The sequence below is a fragment of the Erpetoichthys calabaricus genome, chromosome 4 (assembly GCF_900747795.2).
Source record: "Erpetoichthys calabaricus chromosome 4, fErpCal1.3, whole genome shotgun sequence".
NCBI classification, from domain to species: domain Eukaryota; kingdom Metazoa; phylum Chordata; class Cladistia; order Polypteriformes; family Polypteridae; genus Erpetoichthys; species Erpetoichthys calabaricus.
In genome coordinates, this window is record NC_041397.2 from 41,685,214 (window position 1) to 41,708,077 (window position 22,864).

The following is a 22,864-nucleotide window of genomic DNA, read 5'->3' on the forward strand; positions in this document are numbered from 1 at the left end:
ATTGTCATGCTTGTGTCACAGATTTGCGCAGAAACACAGGAGGTTGTAGAGAGACAGGAACGTTATTCAAACACTGCAAACAAACATTTGTCTCTTTTTCAAAAGTTTAAACTGTGCTCCATGACAAGACAGAGATGACAGTTCTGTCTCACAATTAAAAGAATGCAAACATATCTTCCTCTTCAAAGGAGTGCGCGTCAGGAGCACAGACTGTCAGAGAGATAGAGAAAAGCAAACAAATCAATAGGGCTGTTTGGCTTTTAAGTATGCGAAGCACCGCGGGCACAAAGCTGTTGAAGGCGGCAGCTCACACCCCCTCCGTCAGGAGCAGAGAAAGAGAGGGAGAGATAAAGAGAGACAGAGTTTGTTTTTCAATCAAAAATCAATATGTGCCCTTTGAGCTTTTAAGTATGCGAAGCACCGTGCAGCATGTCGCTTCAGGAAGCAGCTGCACAAAAGATAGCAACGTGAAGATAATCTTTCAGCATTTTTAGACAAGCGTCCGTATCGTTTAGGTGTGCGAACAGCCCTCCTGCTCAATCCCCCTATGTCAGGATCAGAGAAAGTCAGCGCAAGAGAGACAGAGAAAAGTAAGTTGGGTAGCTTCTCAGCCATCTGCCAATAGCGTCCCTTGTATGAAATCAACTGGGCAAACCAACTGAGGAAGCATGTACCAGAAATTAAAAGACCCATTGTCCGCAGAAATCCGCGAACCAGCAAAAAATCCGCGATATATATTTAAATATGCTTACATATAAAATCCGCGATGGAGTGAAGCCGCAAAAGGCGAAGCGCGATATAGCGAGGGATTACTGTATTGTAAATTTGATTTGTAACTCCCAAATGTCTTTGCAAGTTGTATTGGCCATATTCTCTAGTCATGGTTTAAAATTGTTGTCGCACTGTGCAGGAGGAGGCTCAGTGCTGCGATTCTCTCCATGGGAATATTAATTGTAGGACATACAATAATTTGGAAAACTTTTTTTTAGTGACTCAACAAAAGCTTTTGCATCTGGAAAATGATTGTGTTAAAAATAAATTTATAATACTATAATACCATAAGTGTGAGCTCAAACTATGACTTGCTGGATGTGTTGTTTACTTTACATATTTATTTTTTCTTAATTTAATGCAAAGTGGCAGTAGTTATTAAGATAACTGTATGTAGTTGACCTGTGAAGTCACAAAGGAAGTTTTTCTTGTATCTCAAAAATGAATTTGCTTTCTGTTAAAAGAATTGCAAATGCATTCAGTGTAAAAATTAGGAGGGGATGAGTTGGGTCATTTGTGAAAGCTCGTTATCCTAAATGGTATTTGAACATTTTTAAAAAACATGCCTTATCTTGGGGTTGTGTTTTGAAACTTGTGAACCATTGAAGCATTACTTTAATATAAAGACACACTAGATCACTAAACTGAACCTTGGAAAGTCCTACTGCACATTCATGTTGTTGAAATTATCAAAAATAGACGTTTCTGATTGAAAAGTTTAACTTACACAATCTACCACTTCTGAATTACAAGTCATATTATATTGTTACTTAAGTTTCCTGAATTAAAATGTAGATAATTTGTTCACCTAAGTTGGTGGATTGTGACATTTCAGCACTGCCATTTTGCCTCGATTCCATCATTTAGCCATGATTAACATACTGTAAGTTTAGCAACAGATCTGTAGAGTTAAAAATTCACATAGAAAATACAAATGCCAGTCATATCTAGGCCCAGTGAGTAGGATGCAATTGAGAAATGGCTCTGAAATCAAAATTGGCTCCAGTGAAATCATGCAGCTACTTTGTGCCACCTTGGACTGTGAAAGCAGCTGCTAGTTATGTTCTCCAGGAGCATTCTGCTTCTGATGTGAAATGATGAGAGATAAGAGCTTATTTATAGTGGTCTGCTGTTATACAGTAAGTATACGTGAACATTCCATTATTACACTATACATATATAAGCAGTTATGTGAAAAGCAAGAGGATTTTTATAAGAAATTTGATATCAGTGTTCATTTAGGTACATGTTTAATAGCATGACAAATTGATTCAATTTTTACTTAATTAGTGTTAACATCTATTGCTTGGATTTTGTATTATTTATGATATTGCCACAAGCTGTATGAAATATTATAATGGCCCTGCATGTTTGAATGGGTGAATGTTGATTTTGCATTCTTTTAGGATTTTGCCTTAACTCAAATCATGGTACTGTCATCTGTTTTATGATTGGACCATTATAACAATTTTGAACTTACCAGTCATATTCACCAGACTTCTCCAAAATAATAAGCCATTTAATAATAAGTCAGTGTTCAAGGTCCCCAGTGTTATGATTCAGTCTGGGAATACATTTATTATCTCTTTTATGGCTGTTTTTGTCAATTTTTAATTATATTTTCATGCTTGTGTTATTTCTGTTAGATTGTTTTATTGATTATTTCTGTTCTGTCTCCTTAAATGTGCTGAAATGTCCTGTACTTTGTGAGTGGAGCCCCAGGAGGCAGAATCACCCTGACATCACAGCTTCTGGGCCCACCTTGTAATAATAATAATAATACATTTTATTTATATAGCACCTTTCTCATACTGAAGGTGCTTAAAAGAAAATGATACAAATAGTTTCTGCATAAAACAATCAACAAATAAACACAGGATATACAAAAGAATTAAATAGAATAAAAGAAAGAATAAACCAGAGTATAATACTAAATTCAATATTAAAAGAAATGCCTGATCAACTCACATTATTTATGATATAACACACACACAAATTATTCTGAGCATCCTGATGGAGAGGGAAACTGAATGAAGAGGCATAGAGTTAGGTTAAGGTAAAAACCTTCCTGAACAGATGAGTTTTAAGATTAAGTTGTTTTTTAAAGGAATGAATGGAGACAGCTGACCTAGTAAATTTAGCGAGGTCAAGTCTGGGCGCTTTACAGCTGAAGGTCCTGTCACCCATAGAGTGCAGGTTAGTGTGGAGCACAACATATTCAGCCAAGACATAGAAACCCAGTAGCACAGCACTGGGTTTTTATTATAATTCTGTATGTATTGTGTTTTCTTTGATTTATTACTGGTCTTAGGATTTTCTTGCTTGTTTCTTGGATTTGCATTTGGATTGTGTATTTGGATTGTGCCTTTTAGACAAATCTTTTTAGCTCTCTTTAATCATTTTGTTTTATTTCCTTAAGTTGTGTTAATAAAGCTTAATATAAAAAAATATAAGGAAGCAGAAAGCAGATCACAATCCAAGCTGCACTGGAAGGGGAAGCTTTGGAGAAGCTCAACAACTTTAAGCATCCTTAGGGTCACCATTAATGACAATCTCAATTTGGTACAGCACATCTTGGTTATCATTAATGATGTTCACCAAAGCCTTACTTACTGTATTTAATCATCTGAGGAATGCCTGGTTGGTCATTTTAACTTACCAACAGTTGAGCCCATCTTAACTGGCTGCATAGCGTCCTGGTAGAGAACCTGCTCAACTCAGTATTGCAAAGAATTATAGAAGCTGCTGAAGTTAGCTGTAGCATGTGGGATATTCTAACTGCATCCCAACAGCGCTGACAGCAATTACGCGGAGAAATGGGGAGTGTTGCATTATGCAAATGAGGGCTACCTGTAGAAGCAAAGGGATTGGAGCAACGTTTGATGAAGCTCAAAGAAGACATGTTTAGCAGGCGTGCTGTATGTTATTGCCTGGTGTTGTGGCTGTGAACATAGTCAGTTTAGAGAAACTGATGCACAAAAAATGACACTTACCATATACTTAACATATTTTTCTCTTCTAATCTGCAACATTGTGGCAAATGATGAAATGGGAACAGCCAGTATGCTGTTCTAGACAATTTCATCAGTGCTCACAAAGTTTAAATCAAAGCATCGACACATGTGACAAAGGTAGGAACTGCTGATATTGGGATAATTATTTTATTGTCTCACTGGGATACAGCATTTATCTTAATGTTCATCATTTTCTGTAATCTTAGGTTGTGTTTAGACATGTTGCAAGACACTTTTGACCTCTTTTTTTAATCTGGACCCTGTTCTGAGAAATGTGTTGCTCAAACCACTGTATGCAGTGTTGCTAGAGTTGGCAAAATCCTTAAGGAGCAATATTCCTTTCTTTTTTTCTACACCGCCCAAAAAACTTCTTATACCTGTTTTTTGTAAGTTTCACAATTCCAAAGTCACATGAGAAACATGACATATTTAGAATGAACTCAGCTATTTTACTTCTCATTACTTATTATGATGTTATATTTGACACAACCTTGAATGCGAGATTCGGGCAGCCGGACAGTGGCGGCATTATGCACTTGGCCAAGTGTGTATGTCATTTACTGTGTGTGCCGTATCTGACAATTAAATCTGAGATAAACTGATTACACTACATTTTTTTATCATTGCATAGCCTTGCACTTCTTGAAAAGGCTAACACAGCTGTCCTCCTGCATATTGTTATTCCAGTCATATGAAAAAGTTTGGGAACCCCTCTCAGCCTGCATAATAATTGACTCTACTTTCAACAAAAAAGATAACAGTGGTATGTCTTTCATTTCCTAGGAACATCGGAGTACTGGGGTGTTTTCCGAACAAAGATTTTTAGTGAAGCAGTATTTAGTTGTATGAAATTAAATCAAATGTGTAAAAGTGGCTGTGCAAAAATTTGGGTATCCTTGTAATTTTGCTGATTTGAATGCATGTAACTGCTCAATACTGATTACTTGCAACACCAAATTGGTTGGATTAGCTCGTTAAGCTTTGAACTTCATAGACAGGTGTGTTCAATCATGAGAAAAGGTATTTAAGGTGGTCAATTAGAAGTTGTGCTTCCTTTTGACATTGTGTCTGAAGAGTGACAGCATGGGATCCTCAAAGCAACTCTCCAAAGATCTGAAAACAAAGATTGTTCAGTATCATGGTTTAGGGGAAGGCTACAAAAAGCTATCTCAGAGATTTAAACTGTCAGTTTCAACTGTAAGGAATGTAATCAGGAATGGAAGGCCACAGATACAGTTGCTGTTAAATCTAGGTCTGGCAGGCCAAGAAAAATATAGGAGCAGCATATGCGCAGGATTGTGAGAATGGTTACAGACAACCCACAGATCACCTCCAAAGACCTGCAAGAACATCTTGCTGCAGATGGTGCATCTGTACTGTACATCGTTCTACAATTCAGCGCAATTTGCACAAAGAACATCTGTATGGCAGGGTGATGAGAAAGAAGCCCTTTCTGCACTCACACCACAAACAGTCACTTGCTGTATGCAAATCCTCATTTAGACAAGCCAGATTCATTTTGGAACAAAGTGCTTTGGACTGATGAGACAAAAATTGAGTTATCTGGTCATAACAAAGAGCGCTTTGCATAGCGGAAGAGGAACACCGCATTCCAAGAAAAACACCTGCTACTTACTGTCAAATTTGGTGGAGGTTCCATCATGCTGTGGGGCTGTGTGGCTAGTTCAGGGACTGGGGCCCTTGTTAAAGTCGAGGGTCGGATGAATTCAACCCAATATCAACAAATTCTTCAGGATAATGTTCAAGCATCATTCACAAAGTTGAAGTTACACAGGGGATGGATATTCCAACAAGACAATGACCCAAAACACAGTTCAAAATCTACAAAGCATTTATGCAGAGGGAGAAATATAATGTTCTGGAATGGCCGTCACAGTCCTCTGACTTGAATATCATCGAAAATCTATGGGATGATTTGAAGCAGGCTGTCCATGCTTGGCAGCCATCAAATTTAACTGAACTGGAGAGATTTTGAATGGAAGAATGGTCAAAAATACCTCCATCCAGAATCCAGACACTCATCAAAGGCTAAAGGAGGCATCTAGAGGTTGTTATATTTGCAAAAGGAGGCTCAACTAAGTATTCATGTAATATCTCTGTTGGGGTGCCCAAATTTATGCGCCTGTCTAATTTTGTTATGATGCATATTGCATATTTTCTGTTAATCCAATAAACTTAATGTCACTGCTGAAATACTACTGTTTCCATAAGGCATGTCATATATTAAAAGGAAGTTGCTACTTTGAAAGCTCAGCCAATGATAAACAAAAATCCAAAGAATTAAGAGGGGTTCCCAAACTTTTTCATATGACTATGTTCACAATACTAATCAACTATCAGCATTAAGCACTTTTTGAAGTTAAAAAAAGGAAATAAAAAAAATAAAATAACTGATAAAATGCTTGATGCAGCCAAGCCACAATGGAGCAGGGTGAAGCGTGATTTTTTTTCCTATACCTGATTTAGAAGCTGTTGTTCACAATGTCATACAAAGAGAACAGGATGGCACTTATGAGTGATAAAAAGTAATTAGTAACTTTTTTTTTTTTGTTGGTAGATATTTATTCAAACCCACTGTATAATGAGGCAATTATTTTAGGCTTTAATGCCAATATACAGTCTAGATTTGTAGCAGCTTTTAGCGTTGAATGAATCATTAAATCATCCTTACCAAATACCACTATTGGTGATATCCTGTACTACTGCAGTCTCTTCCACACCTATGCCAGCAACTGTAGATGCTTTTTAATGCCCATGATGTATGCAGTTCTCCATATTATTTCCTTTCACCTTTTATTTTCTAATTAATGTGTAAAATGTTCAATACATTGAATGTGCAACCTGTAATCATCTTTACTGTTTGTAATAAGTTCAAGTAAAATGCAATGCAGCCACAAAACCATATTATCCATCCTTCCATTCATTATCCAACCCGCTATATCCTAACACAGGGTCATGGGGGGTCTGCTTAAGCCAATCCCAGCCAACACAGGGCGCAATCCAGGAACAAATTCCTGGGCAGGGCGCCATCCCACCGCAGGGCACACCCCCCCACACCAAGCACACACTAGGAAATGGATCGGCAATGCACCTAACCTGCATGTCTTTGGTCTGTGGGAGGAAAGCGGAGCACCTGGAGGAAACCCACGCAGACACGGGGAGAACATGCAAACTCCATGCAGGTCTCCTTACTGCAAGGCAACAGCGCTACCATTGCGCCACCGTGATGCCCCAAAACCATATTAATAAAATAAAAAAATAATAATAATAAATGCTATAATACAGCATTCATCCTTCCCCCTTGAACATATGACAGGTGGAGACTTGAAAACAAATTCTTGAGTGAACAAAGTAAAAGCTGAATGTACTTCATTTCCCTTGCTGTTATTGTAGGATACTTATATAGTAGTCTTTACAAAGGAGTGTTGTACTTTTTATTTCACTTTCCATCGTTTCCATTTTGTAAGTTTGTTGGGGCTTATTTAATTTCTTACTGGTTCCAATTTTTAGTTCCTCACTTTCTCCCAGTTAACTGCTGTTCTCATATACTAGGCCTGTTTGAATTTGGGTATTGCTTTTGATCTAAACACTGCAAAACTTTGTAACAGCATAAAGTTACAGATTACAGAGTTGAATCACCATCTGATTCAAGATACCATTTTTACAGGATATACTACAGGGTGAAATTATAGTTATACCCAAAATTCAACTAAAAATTCAAAAAAAATTGAGTTTAAAGCAGAATTATGTTTCCAATGACAATCAATAAAAGCCAAGGTCAGCCCCAAACCCTCTCTCCACTGCTTTCCAAAATTTTTTACATACACTGTACATTTGCATCTGTAGGCATTAAACAGGAAACCCAAATTGTTAAGGAAGCCTCTAAACATTGTACTAGCAGTTTTTTCTTCCACTTCAAGAACTAGAGAAAACAACCCAAAAGTAAAAGCATTCAATTCTTTACATGAGTCATTAGAATGTTCAGCCTGTAAATGCTATTGCTGTTTGTAATAAGTTAAAGTAGAATGTGATGTGTTACAGGTTTATCCCCTGCTTATGGCTATGGTAGGAAAAATCAAGGTTGTACATACATCTGATGAAAAACACACACAATAAATACTTGAATGAACAACAAACAAGTGAAAATCATAAACCTCTAATAATGACAAAAATATATACTCAAATTATTATTTCTACTGATTATCCATTTCACTTCAAAAGAATATACTTTCCTGTAAAATCTGCTTCACAATGACCATCAATATAAGCTAAGTTGCTAGGAAAAGTTAGAATTGATATAATGCAGGAATGTTTTACTCATTGACAATTGTTTGTACTGTAGCATGTTCAAGGGTAATCAGCTCCAGTAACCTAATAATATTACTTACTTTTTGACTGATTTCCAAGGCAACTTACAACATTTGAGATATAATTGGTTACATTTCATTTGTTTTCCCAATTGGATTTCATGAAGGTAATGTGACATGCTCATAGTCACACAATGTCAGTAACAGGATTTAAATCCACAACCTCAGGGTTTGAAGTCCAAGCCAAAGCCTTAATCATTACACCAAATTGCCTGCCAATAATATTGGCCATTGGTATAAACAAACAAACAAACAAACAAATAAATAATAAACAAATAAATATTGTATACAGAAAAGTACTTAGTTACATAGTTCTTCTGAAACAACAAACTGATGGCATGATAGCTGAGGACCATTGCCTTATGAAATTTCCTGGGCAAAGCCAGCTAACACAGCTAGTGTGTACACATATATAGATCAGGTCAGGTCAGGTTGGGGAGCATGCACTGGTACAGTGCATTGCCACACCCACCACATGACGGAACAGTTTGGGATCCAGGTTGGCAACCCCCCAGGTAGTCACGCAATTCAGTTCCACCCTCTGGAAATGACCATCTATCAGCCACAGCAAGGTGTTACGTGGGTGTCCTCTTGGCCTGGTCCAGCTGCTCGGGCCTTCAATAATGAGGATCCTGCAAGCAGTGTCACCCTCGAGGAATCACGCCACATGGCCCTAGTGCCGTAACTGATACTCCCTCACAATACAGGTAATGTGCCTCATTCGGGACTCCATGAGCAACCGCTTATTTGGCACAAAGTCAAACCAACGGTACCCAAGGATTCTCCAAAGAGACACAGTACCGAAGGAGTCCAGTATTCGTCTCAGGTCACTGGATAGCGTCCGTGTCTCGCAAACATATAGCAAAACAGGAAGCACCAGGACTCTAAAGACTTGGACCTTCATCCGTTTGCATACGTATTGGGAGTGCCGCACACCCCTTTCCAGCGACTGCATGACCCCCCCCCCCTCTTTGTAGCAAGAGTCATCACAGACATGAAGTGTCACAGCCGAGGTAAGTTAACGTCTCGACAAGTTTGGCACTCTCTCTGCAGACAGACACACTACTGATGGCTGTGCCCAAGAAGTCATTAAAGGCCTGGATCTTGGTTTTTATCCAGGACACTCTCAAGCCCAGGCACTCTTACTCCTTGCTCAGTCTCTCGAGAGCCCCAATCAGAGCCTCCATTGACTTTGTGAAGTCCTGGGTATGACATTAAACTGCATCTGGCCCCAACAGTGGTCCTGGAACTTGCAGGGAAATCATGGGTGTTGGTGGCAGGATTGGCACTCCAGTCACTGTAAAAAAAAAAAACTTCACTCAGTTCTCAGACGACAGACAGGGCTTCTTTCTGCTCTCCGCAGGAGTAGCTCTGCTACAGCTGCCCATAGCAGTGCTGATAACATTATGAAGGGGATGGTAGAAAGCCCTTGGGAACCCCATCCCTGGAAGAGTCAAAACCATTGGAGAGCCAATTGGATCAGGACTGTTGGGGATCAGAATTGGTGTGGTGCTGAGGTGTCGCCCGCTGCATGGCAACACTTAAGTCCCAATTTGAGGCGGCCCATCTGGGAAGGCACACGGAACGTCTTGTCTCTCCTGGCATGATACATATTTACATTGCGTATATATTTTGCATTCATTATATGCTGTTGTATTTATTAATTTTTTATGTTGCATTACTGTAACTAGTCCACAGAAGGCATGCAAGAAAGAATTTTATTGTACTATGTACCAGTGACAATTATGCTGAATGCTATCTTGAAGTATGGGTCAAAGCCAAAAATCCATTTAACAGATCTGTGCCTCAGCTGCATCTTGCTCTTGCCATGGTTTCTGTAGGTAATTAATGCTACTGTGAACACTATGTTAACAACTAAAACAGTACAATACACAGAGTTATTTAAGTAATTTTACATTTTTAACAAATATCATGCAGGCTCATTAACTGGAGAATGGCAAAGGACAAAAGTATACACACATTTTTAATACATTCTTTTACAAAACAGTTTCACATACTTAATGTTTCAGTTGTAAAGGGAACTTAGGCCATCCAGTTCCCTTTTGTAAATTATATTTGCTTATTTCTTATAGGGAAATGAAGGGAAAAGTTCTTCTAGTTTATTTGTTAGCTAATCTGTCACATTTAGTTACACATTTGATCTTTTTTGTGGAGGACTGTAACATTTAATTAACATCCTACGTGCTGTGAACATTTTAAATATTGTCTCACATTGCTTACATTACGTCCTTACCTATGATATTGCCACATAGTGATTGAAAAGTGAAACCAACAACTGGTAGATGTGTTCTCATTGCAATGGTTATTTCTATATAAAAAAATGAGTAATTGATGGGGTTTTTAGATGACTCAAATGATAACATTTGCCTACTAAAGGGGAAACATTATTTTCTTGATATTTGACAATTTTAACAATCAAAAAATTCAGCATGATTGATGGACAAGTTGAAACCAGTGACATTTATAGAGGTAGTCTTATATTCTCTCTTAAACAATTTTTAAGATGGTATAAAATTAAATTGGATAGACATGGATAATGGCAGCAGGGGGGGGGTGGTCATGCACATCTAAAAAAAAAGTGCTCAAAATTTAAAATAACTACTAAAAGTTAAAACAAAAATATTTTACAATAGTAGATCTTTGTAATCAATCTTCCCGGTCGTTTGAAGAAAAAACAAAAAAATCAAAACATACTATTACAGTATATATTTAGCAGTCAATTTATGTGTAGTGGTCTGAATTGAACATTTGTCGGCTGATCTGGAACAAGCAAAAAAATAAGCCCATATTAATTCAAAAATCATCTTATTATTTATTACCCATCCCTCCATTATCCAACCCGCTATATCCTAACTACAGGGTCACAGGGGTCTGTTGGAGCCAATACCGGCCAACACAGGGCGCAAGGCAGGAAACAAACCTCAGGCAGGGCCCAGTCCACCGCAGAATTATTTATTAACAAAATAAATACATTGGGAAATGTGAACAAAGAAAGGAGCACATCCATACTAAATAATATGGAAATATAAGAGAGCTTAATTTCTCTCTGATCTGATTTAAATTCATATATGAGACCCTTGTGTCCAGGGAGGGTGGCAGGTTTGTTTACCCACAGACAAAGCACAATCTGCATTTCTTCTTTAATTCTTACAACCTTATCTAGAATTACTGTGTGCTCTTAAAAATAAAGGTGCCAAAATGGCTTTTCAGAGCAATGCCACGAGGAAACCTTTTTTGGTTCCCAAAAGAACCTTTCGTGTAAAGGTTCCAGAAAAAAGTACTAATGGATTCCTGATTTTAAAAGGATTCTTGCTGCATACAATAACACAATTAAGTTCTGGTTGTCATAATCTTGTCAGTATCCTACTAAGTAGCCTGTTATACATTAAAGATTTCTGTTTTGTCCACATGTTAGGATCCTTTTCAAAGCCCAAAGAACCAATTGGATTTACAAAGAAGCTTTCCCAGAATTAAATGGTTCTTTGTCAAGCATTGGTTTACGAGGTACCACACAACTCAGTAAAATACCATTTTAGAACTATTATTTTTAAGAATATGGCCTTTCTTTCTCCTGTTAGTTGAACACTTGCCTTTCCCTCAACTTCCATCTCCAACCTTGTCAGCCATTTGGCAAAAAGGCCTTTTTAATCCCTGGCCCTTTATCACTTTCAGGTAGCTTCTAATATTTAGTTCTAGGTCCCAAGTGCTATAGCTTTATAGACTGTGTTCCCTCCAAGATGCTTACAGTCACTCTCAGTTTTTTAGGTTTCAGCACACAACATTAATAGATAGGAAGCCTGTTCCCATACTTACTGAATGTTTACATAGGAGTAACAGCACAGTGACCTTCTTCCCAGAAGTCAATTATTAAACTTGGGATTTCTGGAAAGCTTAGGTCAGTCCCTTGAAGACTGACAATAAAGTAACCAAGTTTGTTTTGTTGTAGAGTCCTAGGTGACAATATTTCCCCCTTTACACTCTGTATTATGTACACATTACCCAAATGCATGAAATCCCATACACATCACTGTTTGGTCTGGTGCTGTACTTAACCACTTTTTACTCCCTTCTCCTCTTTATCAATAACCTCAGACAATTCAACAGAGTGAAAGAACAGACAGGAGAAGGGGCTGCATATTTAATTATATATTTTTGTTACTATGCCCAAATTATAAGCAAAGTAAAATGAGTGTGACACAAATACCATTACAGCCTAAGTAGCAGTGCATCTTGCATCCATATTTGGCTCATGGCTTATCTTTGTCTAGCTTGGTCTTTGCTGCCATATGGCCTTTGAATGAAGTATTGAAACAGGCCATATGCCTCTTTCAATATGGTTGCCGAGACAGAGTTATCTTCACCAGAGTTTCTTTATACCAATTCCTGCCACAAGTCATGAACCAATATGTGTGGGTACAAATACCTTGGTTCATCCAATCCTATTTTGTCATTGCTGGACCAATGGGATATCATGGTACAGAATGACCAATTATAAACAGCCACATTTCTGTCTTCCAACCCTGCTTCATACCAGCTGGGGAGTTTATGGCCTTCCTGGCAGGCGATGGCTTATAGGCTTATGTAATGTCCGAACATCCCCACTGCCATAAACTACATTTCCTAAGGAAGTACTTAATACTTCCTTCTGAAAGACTCTTTCATGTAAACATCAAAGCATAGCTGTTCTTATCAGTAAAGTGATGCATGCCTCCTGAAATTCTGTCTAATACAAACTCACACCTGTTCTTAAAAGACATGCAATAATAATACTAGATATCAAAAATACATAACAGCAAAGGAAGAGTAAAACAAGTGCACATTGTGCAGTCCTGAGATCAGTTCATTTCTCCTTTGTATATTTTAATTTCTGAATATTTGTAATCCCCATTATGCAGTTAGTTTTTCTTGTGCCTAGTACTCCTTTTAAAAACTACTCACGCACAGTTTGACAGTTACTCAGTTTGAAGTAGAACTGATAAATTAGCCAAAATTAAGATTCACATTAAGGTACTAGCTAGGGATGCACAATTCTTCATTAAATGGAAATCAGAATTTTTCACCTTATAATTGGGAGCACTATTCTAATTTATGATTATGACACACTAGTTTTTTTAAAGAACACTATGCTTTTTTATTAACTTATGCTGCATTAAACATAGATTTCACATAGGTAGTAATGCAGGGTTTCACTCAAGACTAATAATTTCGGCATTTTCAACTTTCAACATTAACTTGTCCACCATTATAAAAAGAACCTTTTGAAGTTAAAGTGTTCACAAACAGTTTCATTTAACTATTGTCATCACTTTTAAAGTTGAAAAAGCTTCACACAACAGAAGAGGAGCTGTTTTTCAATTCCAACATAAACTTTGTTCACACTGGTTAGACACTTTTTTCAGGTTTTCAAGAAATTAGCATTTGACTAATAGTATTAATTTCAAAATTCAATGACTCTCCTCTCTTCCTTCAACACATATGTTTCATAGCATGGTCAAGGTCACATGACTTGTTGACATTCATTTGTTGCATTGAATAAGGTGCACTTCATTAGAGTGTATCTAATACTACTATCAGTAAAGGTTTTATGTACCACTTGTCTGAGTGCAATAACTACAGAACTGACTGTGTTCTTGACTTATAACACACTGAGAATCAGGATGAGATCATGAATTTAATCAATTTTGCAGCCTTAATTAGAGTATAGGTTAAATTTTCAAAATTCTACAGGTTTGTACTGGATATATTGTTTTAATATTTTTTTATTGTTATTGTCAATATTTTGACTTTTTTCCTCGTTGTACATCTGGAAAGCATGACGTTTTAATGACTTATGAACAGTTGCTTAAAAGAATTAGTTGAAAACTGGCAGTCTATTTGCTTATTTGGCTAATACCGTTATCCAAGGCGACTTACAACATTTATGAAACAATTGGTTACATTTCTTTTGGTTTTCCAATTAGAGTACAGTGTCGGTAGTGGGATCTGAACCCATAGCCTTAGGATTTTAAGTTCAAAGCCTTGACCACTACACCACACACGTAAAATCCATACAATGCAGGATTCTATACACATACTAAGTGGTATAACCAGAAAGAAGCCAGAAGTGGGCATATTCAGCACTGCCTTTTTTGATTGCACAAATGTCTTAAATGTCTTAAATGCTATCCTTTATCAGTTGGTCTTTTTTCTAGCAAAGAAAAATCGCAGCTGTTGGATGATAGATTGGGTGTATAGAATTCTGATCATGTGCTAGTGGCAGGAGTTACATTGTCAAGAAATAAAACATGGGGCTCAACTAAATGCATTTTACCTTATATTTTTACCTTTTACAGTAACAACAAATGTAATACAGGTGAATTTAATATTTTTGTCTTCATTGTACAGTACCTCTTTGTTTTAGGCATTGTGTGTCAATTCAGTAGCCACCTTAGATGCAGGCTAAATGTAAAACTGTGTGTTAGCTAAGACAACCAAAATAACAACAAAAAGGCAGTTTGAAATTGTAATTTTAAAACTGTTATAATACCCAAGAGGAAAATCAGAAATACTGAGGGGTTGACACTTCTAGCATAAAGCAGCAGTCAGCTGGAGATATCTGGTTTAAGAGTGAAACAGAATGGAATCTGCAGAGAAGTTTTTAAAAATCTTTGCTAATGTTTGTGTGCGCGTGTGTGTTTGTGTGTATGAGAGGGAAAGAGTGAAGGAAGGGAGGTATGCTTGGTCTTACTGTGACTATTAATTAATTGAGTTGCCACACTTGATAGATCGGTGTCAATGATATTTGTCAAAGCCTAAAGAGATGGCAGAGTTTATTTCTCCCTGGTTTGTGCTTTATTTTTTTTTAATAAAGTCACCATTTAATTTTTACTTTTTTGTGTCTTTTGTGTTATTCTTGGCTCCCACATGGGTCTCTCCTTATCATAACTCATAATAATATGAGCTTTCCTTTATCATGAAATCTCTTTTATTCCAAAGTCAGTCATTCTCCAACCCGCTATATCCTAACACAGGGTCATGGGGGTCCACTGGAGCCAATCCCAGCCAGCACAGGGTTCAAGGCAGGAACTAATCCCAGTCAGGGTGCCAGCCCACCGCAGGGCCACACACCCACACACACCAAGCACAATTTAAGATCGCCAATGCACCTAACTAACCTGCATGTCTTTGGACTGTGGGAGGAAACCGGAGCACCCGGAGGAAACCCACGCAGACACGGGGAGAACATGCAAACTCCACATAGGGAGGACCTGGGAAGCGAACCCGGTTCTCCTTACTGCAAAGCAGCAGCGCTACCATTGCACCACTGTTATGCCCTTTTATTCCAAAGTGAAGAATGAAAAAAGAATGCTTTTTTATATCTGACAGATTTGGTTAAAATGTTTAGCTTGTGTGAATTATTATAGCATGCTCAAATATAGCTATAACATGATAGTTATGTATGCCTCACTTGATTAACAGGAAAAGAACATTTTCTCCACCTAGTGGTGGAATTTGATGAACAATTGTGGTAAAGTTAAGATGATGCCATGAGTGCATTCGAGAAGTGCAAATACTTAATGATTAGGTTTTGAGCCAGTGCTTCTCTTTTCTAACAGAATGCTCAATTCAAATGTTTGTTTTCTCCTACTTCTAACTAAAGATACTGTAAATGGACTGTTCCCAGTAGAATACACATACATATTCATTCATATCTTTCTTGCAGTTCTTCGCCTACATTGTAATCTGAAAGCCACTGCCTGATTGTTTTTTAATGAATTGATAATATCACATGCAGACTTGTCTGGTCACAAGCATTCTGGTAATTCCAGCACTGGGTAAAGCATCATCTCCATAATTCTATTTATTTTACTAGCCTGAATATTCTAATACAGGATTGTAGGAAGCTAAAGCCTTTCCTGGCATCATCAGGATAAACTCTGAGCAGAGCACCAGTCCATCACAAGACACAAACACTTGAAAATTGGAAAATAAACGTTCGCAAATTGAAGGATAAATACTAAGATTGGCACACACTACATTCCTCCTGGATAAAGGTCGGCTATCAGGCTGTCTTGAACACAAAGATTAACATCTGTCATTGATTCATTCCAAAACATTGATGCAAGCAGCATTATGGTCCTTTAGATTTCAAATACAGTACATCACTGACTGTTTTGGGACTATTTAAGTATAAAGTAAAAATGAACTACAAAACTCACATGTCTGTAAAGTTTGGTTATAGAAATACTCTCATCTATTGAAGCATTGTGGAAGTTCCTTTCAACTGCACATGTTGGGCAGTGCATTAATTGTATACAGAATGAGAAATTGCAATATGACTGTGCAGCATCACTGCCTCAATGGCTGCAGTTTGTTTTTGGTTTTCATTTTAGTACCTAAACGCTTAGGATGTGCCCTGCAGTGTGCATACTCTGGCATGAACATTTTGCTTAAGGCAAATGCCAACTGATAAATTGAAACAACTTTGTCCACTATTAAATGAATATAACCAGAATGGAGCATTTATGGTGCAACATGAGAGGAAAATGAGTGAGAGACCAATAAAGTTAATGAAAAAGTGATAGTACAAAAAAAAAAATCAATGTCAGTTACAATGCATTCGTTAAGTTGAGGAACTTTCTTCTATACTTTAGCAAAGAGCTCATTTAGAAAAAAAAAGTTGGCTTTTTCACATACAGGCGATTTTGGATGCTGCTGCTCATAACATGAGATGGAACAGGATGTCTTATTTCTGGCTGTTTTCGTTAACACTGTGCAGGCTTTTGTCATACCCATAGGTAATTCAATAAGACTGTTTTAGCATAACACTCATCTCTTTGGTAGGAAACACAAGCAATATTAATAAAATGAGTTTTTAAAATTTAAGTGAAATTAACATGAAAAAGAGGGCTGGAAAACAGAGAAAAAGTGAATCCGTAACATGGATGTCAAAATTGAGGGTGTGAAGTGATCAGCAAAAAAAGTGAGAGCTTAAAATTAACAAACATGTATTTCTCTTGTGGACTGCATTTCCTGTATTGGCAGAAGAAATGATGGACTCCCCTTTCAAACTTGTGAACACATCCTCATGTTCAATCCTTCAGTCTCTCACACCAGGCCAGTTTAGAGTTGGACGTCAACCTAAACAGCATAGTTTTGAGGGGTGTTGTTGGATATGCTCAAGAATTTTCTGTGCCTTTTTTTGGAAGCCTAATTACAAAAGCCACATTTGACACATGTAATACTAGGGAAGTCAAAAATAGCAGAACTAATCCAAATGAACAGACTTTAGCTGGGAGTAAGATCACTTTCAAGGCAAGTAATACCCACTGTTTCAACAAAACTTCACTGCTCTCCTCTGTTTGCTGGTGGAGAATAGCTGGTTTTAAGCAGGCTACAAATAATCACAGGTTATGGTAAGTTCTAGTTGCTGGGATCTCTGTTTTCCTGTAGTTGTAGCTTTTGAAAAGACAGTTCACTAGTACTGTCATTTCTGATATAAATAAAAAAATATAAAAAACAGATTAAGTGACAATATTTTGTTCAAAAATGCACTAAAAAGTAAAAAAAATATTTTTATTGTACTTAGATAAAAACAATAATGAATTTAATTCAATTAAAATGCATAGATTCATAAAAGTGAAATTTCTAACCAGCTTAACTATGGAAAAAAATGACATATCATATTAAACTTGATTAAAATATGTAGGAAAATGGTTATAATTGGAGACATTTTTAAATTCCTTTATAGGCACCCCATGATTTTATTTTGTCACATAAGACCAACAAAATCTTAGTACAAGAAGAAAATGTACTTTTTACTTTTTAGTGTATTTTTGAATAAAATAGTGTGATTTAAATTTTTTTTTAATTTATTTATTTATTTATATTTTTTAGCCACTTTAATGCCACATTCTTCAGCAGGTTACAAAAACCTTGACTTGGGTGGGAAGGTGATTTGACGGAAATACAGAAATAACATTAGCGACAGAGTGGAATCGAACCTACACTCTTAAAGTGAAACATAACATTCATTAATGCTAATTTCTCATTTCAGGAAATCCTAATCGTGGTGAAACCTTACATGTGTGAAGTACTGGAAATGTGCGTTTGTCTATTGGGGAATCGAACCTTTAAGCTTTGTTAGAAAAGCCCAAAATCTTATCCACTGAACCAATATTGCTGAATCACTAAAAAGAGTATTTTGGCAAATTTGTATATAAATGATGAAAAATTGGTTAAATTAAAAAAAAATTAGCTTGTGTGCATTGGTCTCGAACCTATGACCATTTGATTCAATGATCAACACACTAACCACTTGACCAATGTTGCTTAACTGTCACATTGAAGTAATTTGACAAAACTTAAATATCAATTAATCTAAAATTTTTTTTTTTAAATTAATTTGTCTACATTGGTCTTGAACCATTGTCCTAGTCCAACACACTAATTACTTGACCAAAAAGTGTAATATAAGGAAATGAGAAATTTAAATTTGACATAATTAAAATACAAATCCTGGAGATCAGCATACATGCAAAATTTGAAGGAAATCAGTTTGGTAAAAGTGGGTAAAAAAAATGATTGCAAAATTTTACCTAGACAAACAGAGAAGGCAAATTCACCTACCAGTGTAAAATGGCATTCTCCATTGTGTTTTGAAATTCCATTTTTTAGTTTTGGTTGCAACATTCGAACAATCTGGACGAGAACAGGTCATTTGGCCCAACAAAGCTCTCCAGACCTACCCACTTAATTCTTTCAAAATAGCATCAAGTCTAGTTTTAAAAGTCTCTAAAGTCCTACTGTCTATTGCTTGGTAGCTTATACCATGTGTCTATGGCTCTCTGTGTAAAGAAAAACTTCAGTCATGTCTCCTCTTAATCTTCTTTTGTAAAACTGAAAAGACTCAGATCTTTTAATCTTTCTTCATAATTCATTCCCTTTAGCCCTGGAATCGGCCTAGTCGCTCTTCTCTGGGCCTTTTCTAGCACTGCTATGTCTTTTTTATATCATGGACACCAAAACTGTACAGAGTACTCCAGATGAGGCCTTACCAGTGTGTTATAAACGTTGAGCAGAACCTCCTTGGACTTGTACTCCACACATCAGGGTGCTACATAACCTAACATTCTTTTAGCCTTCTTAATGGCTTCTCAACACGGTCTGGCAGTTGATAGTGTCAAGACCACTACAACTCGTAAATTCTTCTCATAAGGTGTACATTCCAGTTTTCAGACCTCTCATTGTGTATTCAAACCTAGCATTTTTACTTACATTAAATTTAATTTATACACTTTGTAATTTTAATTAATGCATTCTTGTTTTAATGGAAATTACATTCATATTTTCAAATTATTTCATGCACTCCTTTCTTCATATTGATTTAATGTCGCTTTTTAGCATTAGTTCATGCGCTTTAGTTTTATGTTCATTTTTTACATTGATTTTTGTGTAACACTTCATGCATCTGTTACTTATTTACGGTTATGTAAGAAGACCTTAACAAAGGCTTCTTTTGGTGTTAATGACACTTGCAAAGCATCATTAAATATGATATTCATCTCTGTACAGTGTGGCATTTGATATTATGATAAAATTATTTATGAATATGAAGAGTTCACTTGCCATACATTAAAGTAAGCAATATCAAGAGAAATATGTTTGACTTAAGACACTTCAGACAGTTCCAAAATGAAGCTGTTTTAGTAGGTCACATTGAACAGATGAAATACCACTTTACTTGATGATATGTAAGCATCATTAAAACCAAAAAAAACCTTTCTTAAGTAAATGAATAATAGATGCATTTTTGCAGTACCTAAACTAAAGTGTTACTGATTTTGGTTCTTGTTGCATTTTTCCCAGTTCCCACATAATTGCTCTGCCAAATTTGACACAAACTGCAAAACTGCATTAGCAGGTTTTCCAACAGCACAGCGGCAGTGGGTCTGATTGTCAACAGTGATAAGACCAAAAGAGAGGAAGTTAAACTTCTTACTAAATGGCGTGATGATAGAAATCTTCTCCATCCACATTAGCAAAGCTAAATGGCTGATTGTGGACTTCAATAGATTTGGAGGGGGTCATGTGTCTATTGACATTAAGGAGGTTGTTATTTTAAAGTAGGACTATTTTTTGTTCATATGGTTTGACATCACTGATGACCTCTCATACTCAGTAAACATTTCCTACCTTGTAAAGCAGGCTGAACAACACCTTCTTATTTTTAGGGGGCTGAACAAAGTCAGTCCGCTATTCTAGATCCTCATTTAATATGGATGTACCATAGAAAGACAGAGCATAATAACAAGTTTACATCAATGCTTGGTTTGACAGCCATCCAGTGGTAGACAACTTTACCTTGCAATGAGGTAAGGCCATGTTCATCCCTGGAACCATGAATCCATCCATATATTGTGATAAGAGGAACAAACTCTTCATTAGAGGTGGGCGGTATGACCAAAATTCTATATCACGGTATTTTTCTAAATTCTGCCGGTTTCACGGTATTAGACGGTATTTCTTTCCCCATGCATGAGTGGATGTTAACCACATTTTCCACTGCAATTACTGCAGTAGACTGGCTAAGAATAACCTATTCGACTGTTATGAGTATTGTACACTGTACAAAAAGACATTTTAATGTGCACACAAGTATTAATCCAGGTTTGCATGGCCCCATAAAGTGATAGTTTTCAAGGAGGTGGCACTAAAGAGAAGGAATCACATTGCATGATAGATGCAGTCAAAATATAGAACCTTTTAATTGAACAAATTTTGCAAAAGCTTAAACTATGATTTTGACAACATATTTTCAACCATTCAAAGAGGCATTTAGACTTAGTAAAATATCCAGAGGTGTTTGTCAAAAGTTGGATTGCACTGAACACGTCTTAGAAAAGGAATAAATAGTAAATATTTTTTGTAAACCAACTACACTTTCTGTTAATGTTAAAAATCTCTATCCACTGACACGTTAAAGTGACTTTTTAAACAATTTTACCATCATTAAACTGCATAATATTTAAACTAATAAATAATAACAATAAAATACATAATAGTATTACTGATAGTTGCACCATTACTTCAAGGCTTCAAGCCCAGGTGCATTACACAGTATTCACCAAATTAAAATAAAATAAAACAAGTGCAACTTGGTGATGACATCTTTACCAACTGTACCATCATTTAGGCAAACTGCATTAATATGGACCTTGCTTCAAGCTAAGCTATATACATAAATAATAAAACTGCAACTTGCATTTATAATGCTGTTTGTGGTATAGCCCTATGGAAGCGCATTAGGGCCACTGTGAAGAAAAAAAATATGGACACGGAAGAAAAAAACAAACTATATGTCGAGAATAAATTCGACATGTTGACTTTATTCTCGACATTTCCACTTTAATGTTGACGCTTATGTCAAGATTAAAGTCAACATTTCCACTTTATTCTCAGTTTATTTTATAATTAAAGTAGAATGTTGTAAACTAAACTTCATCCTAAAATCAATGTTTAATTTACTAGATTTTCTCAAACCCTGTCATAAGTTAATGCAGCACATCAAATACTTTGTGTTAAGTGTTCCCCGACCCAGTCGTTAATCACTACGCTTCTTAAACTGACTTCCTCCGCACTAAGAGCAGGCGCCTGCAGCAATCACCGCACAGAATCCATTCACTTCATGATATTCCTGCTCTCTACCAAAACCCCAGTTCCTATCTTTCCTTTTTCTTTCTCCACATTACCAATCACCACACGATAAACGTCTTTGTGAAATTAAAACTAGTTATTAACTTAGCCGACGGAGTGTTCAGAACTTTAAAAATATCTTCGTTATACGTGTTTAATTATGTCATCCATTCAGGGTTCCGCCCATCACAGCAAACATTATGTGCAAGGCAGGAGAAAATCCTGAATGAGTCTCCAGCACATCGCAGGGTGAATACGAGCAAAACATACACTAGCAGGGTCAATATAGCATCACAAAACCCCACATCCTTCATGACTTTGAAAGGAAACTGAAGCACACCGAGTAAACCCACCAGAAAAACATGCAATTTCAAGGCAGGGTACACCCAACAAATAAAACAAGTACAACTTGGCTTGCAGTATTATCCAGTAGTATAGAAACAGTATTTACACATTTGAACATAATGGTCCACATCCGACCTTTTAAAACCAAAGTATCTCCAGGCAACGGACGTGACTCCTTTTTTTCAGCAAAAGTTCTTCTGTGTGATCATGTTCAACTTTATCGTCAGCTACAGCTTCAGTTTCGGAATGTTCTCTGTCCATTTACAGAGCGCAATACCTGCACTACCTATTTAGCGGTGTAGCAGTGAAAAAGTGCCCCCGTGCAACAACTCTGTGATTAGCAGTTTAGCAGTGAAAAAGGTCCCACTTAAACAGTTTCCCGCTGCGCCACTTTCCGAACGTCGTTTAGGCAATTTAAACCGGTGTTGCGGTATAAGAAAAATCCATATCATAACAAAAATAAAAACCGGTTTTCGGTATGAACCGGTATACCGCCCAGCACTACTCTTCATTGTAACATACCCCACACATTCCAAAATGTTTTAGCCCATCTAAATATCCAGCATGCAATATTATAGAATCCAATGCTGTAACACCAGATGCTTGAGCAGTTTTTACTCACAGGCCTTTAGCTGTTAACTCCTATTGACC

At 36.8% G+C, this 22,864-nt stretch overlaps 1 protein-coding gene across 6 annotated transcripts in view; it reads left to right on the plus strand.

Moving 5' to 3' along the window:
- The window catches only part of LOC114649973 (arf-GAP with Rho-GAP domain, ANK repeat and PH domain-containing protein 1), a 365,104-nt gene that overhangs the window by 84,332 nt on the left and 257,908 nt on the right, over nt 1–22,864 (plus strand). The gene's annotated exons all lie outside the window — the stretch shown is intronic.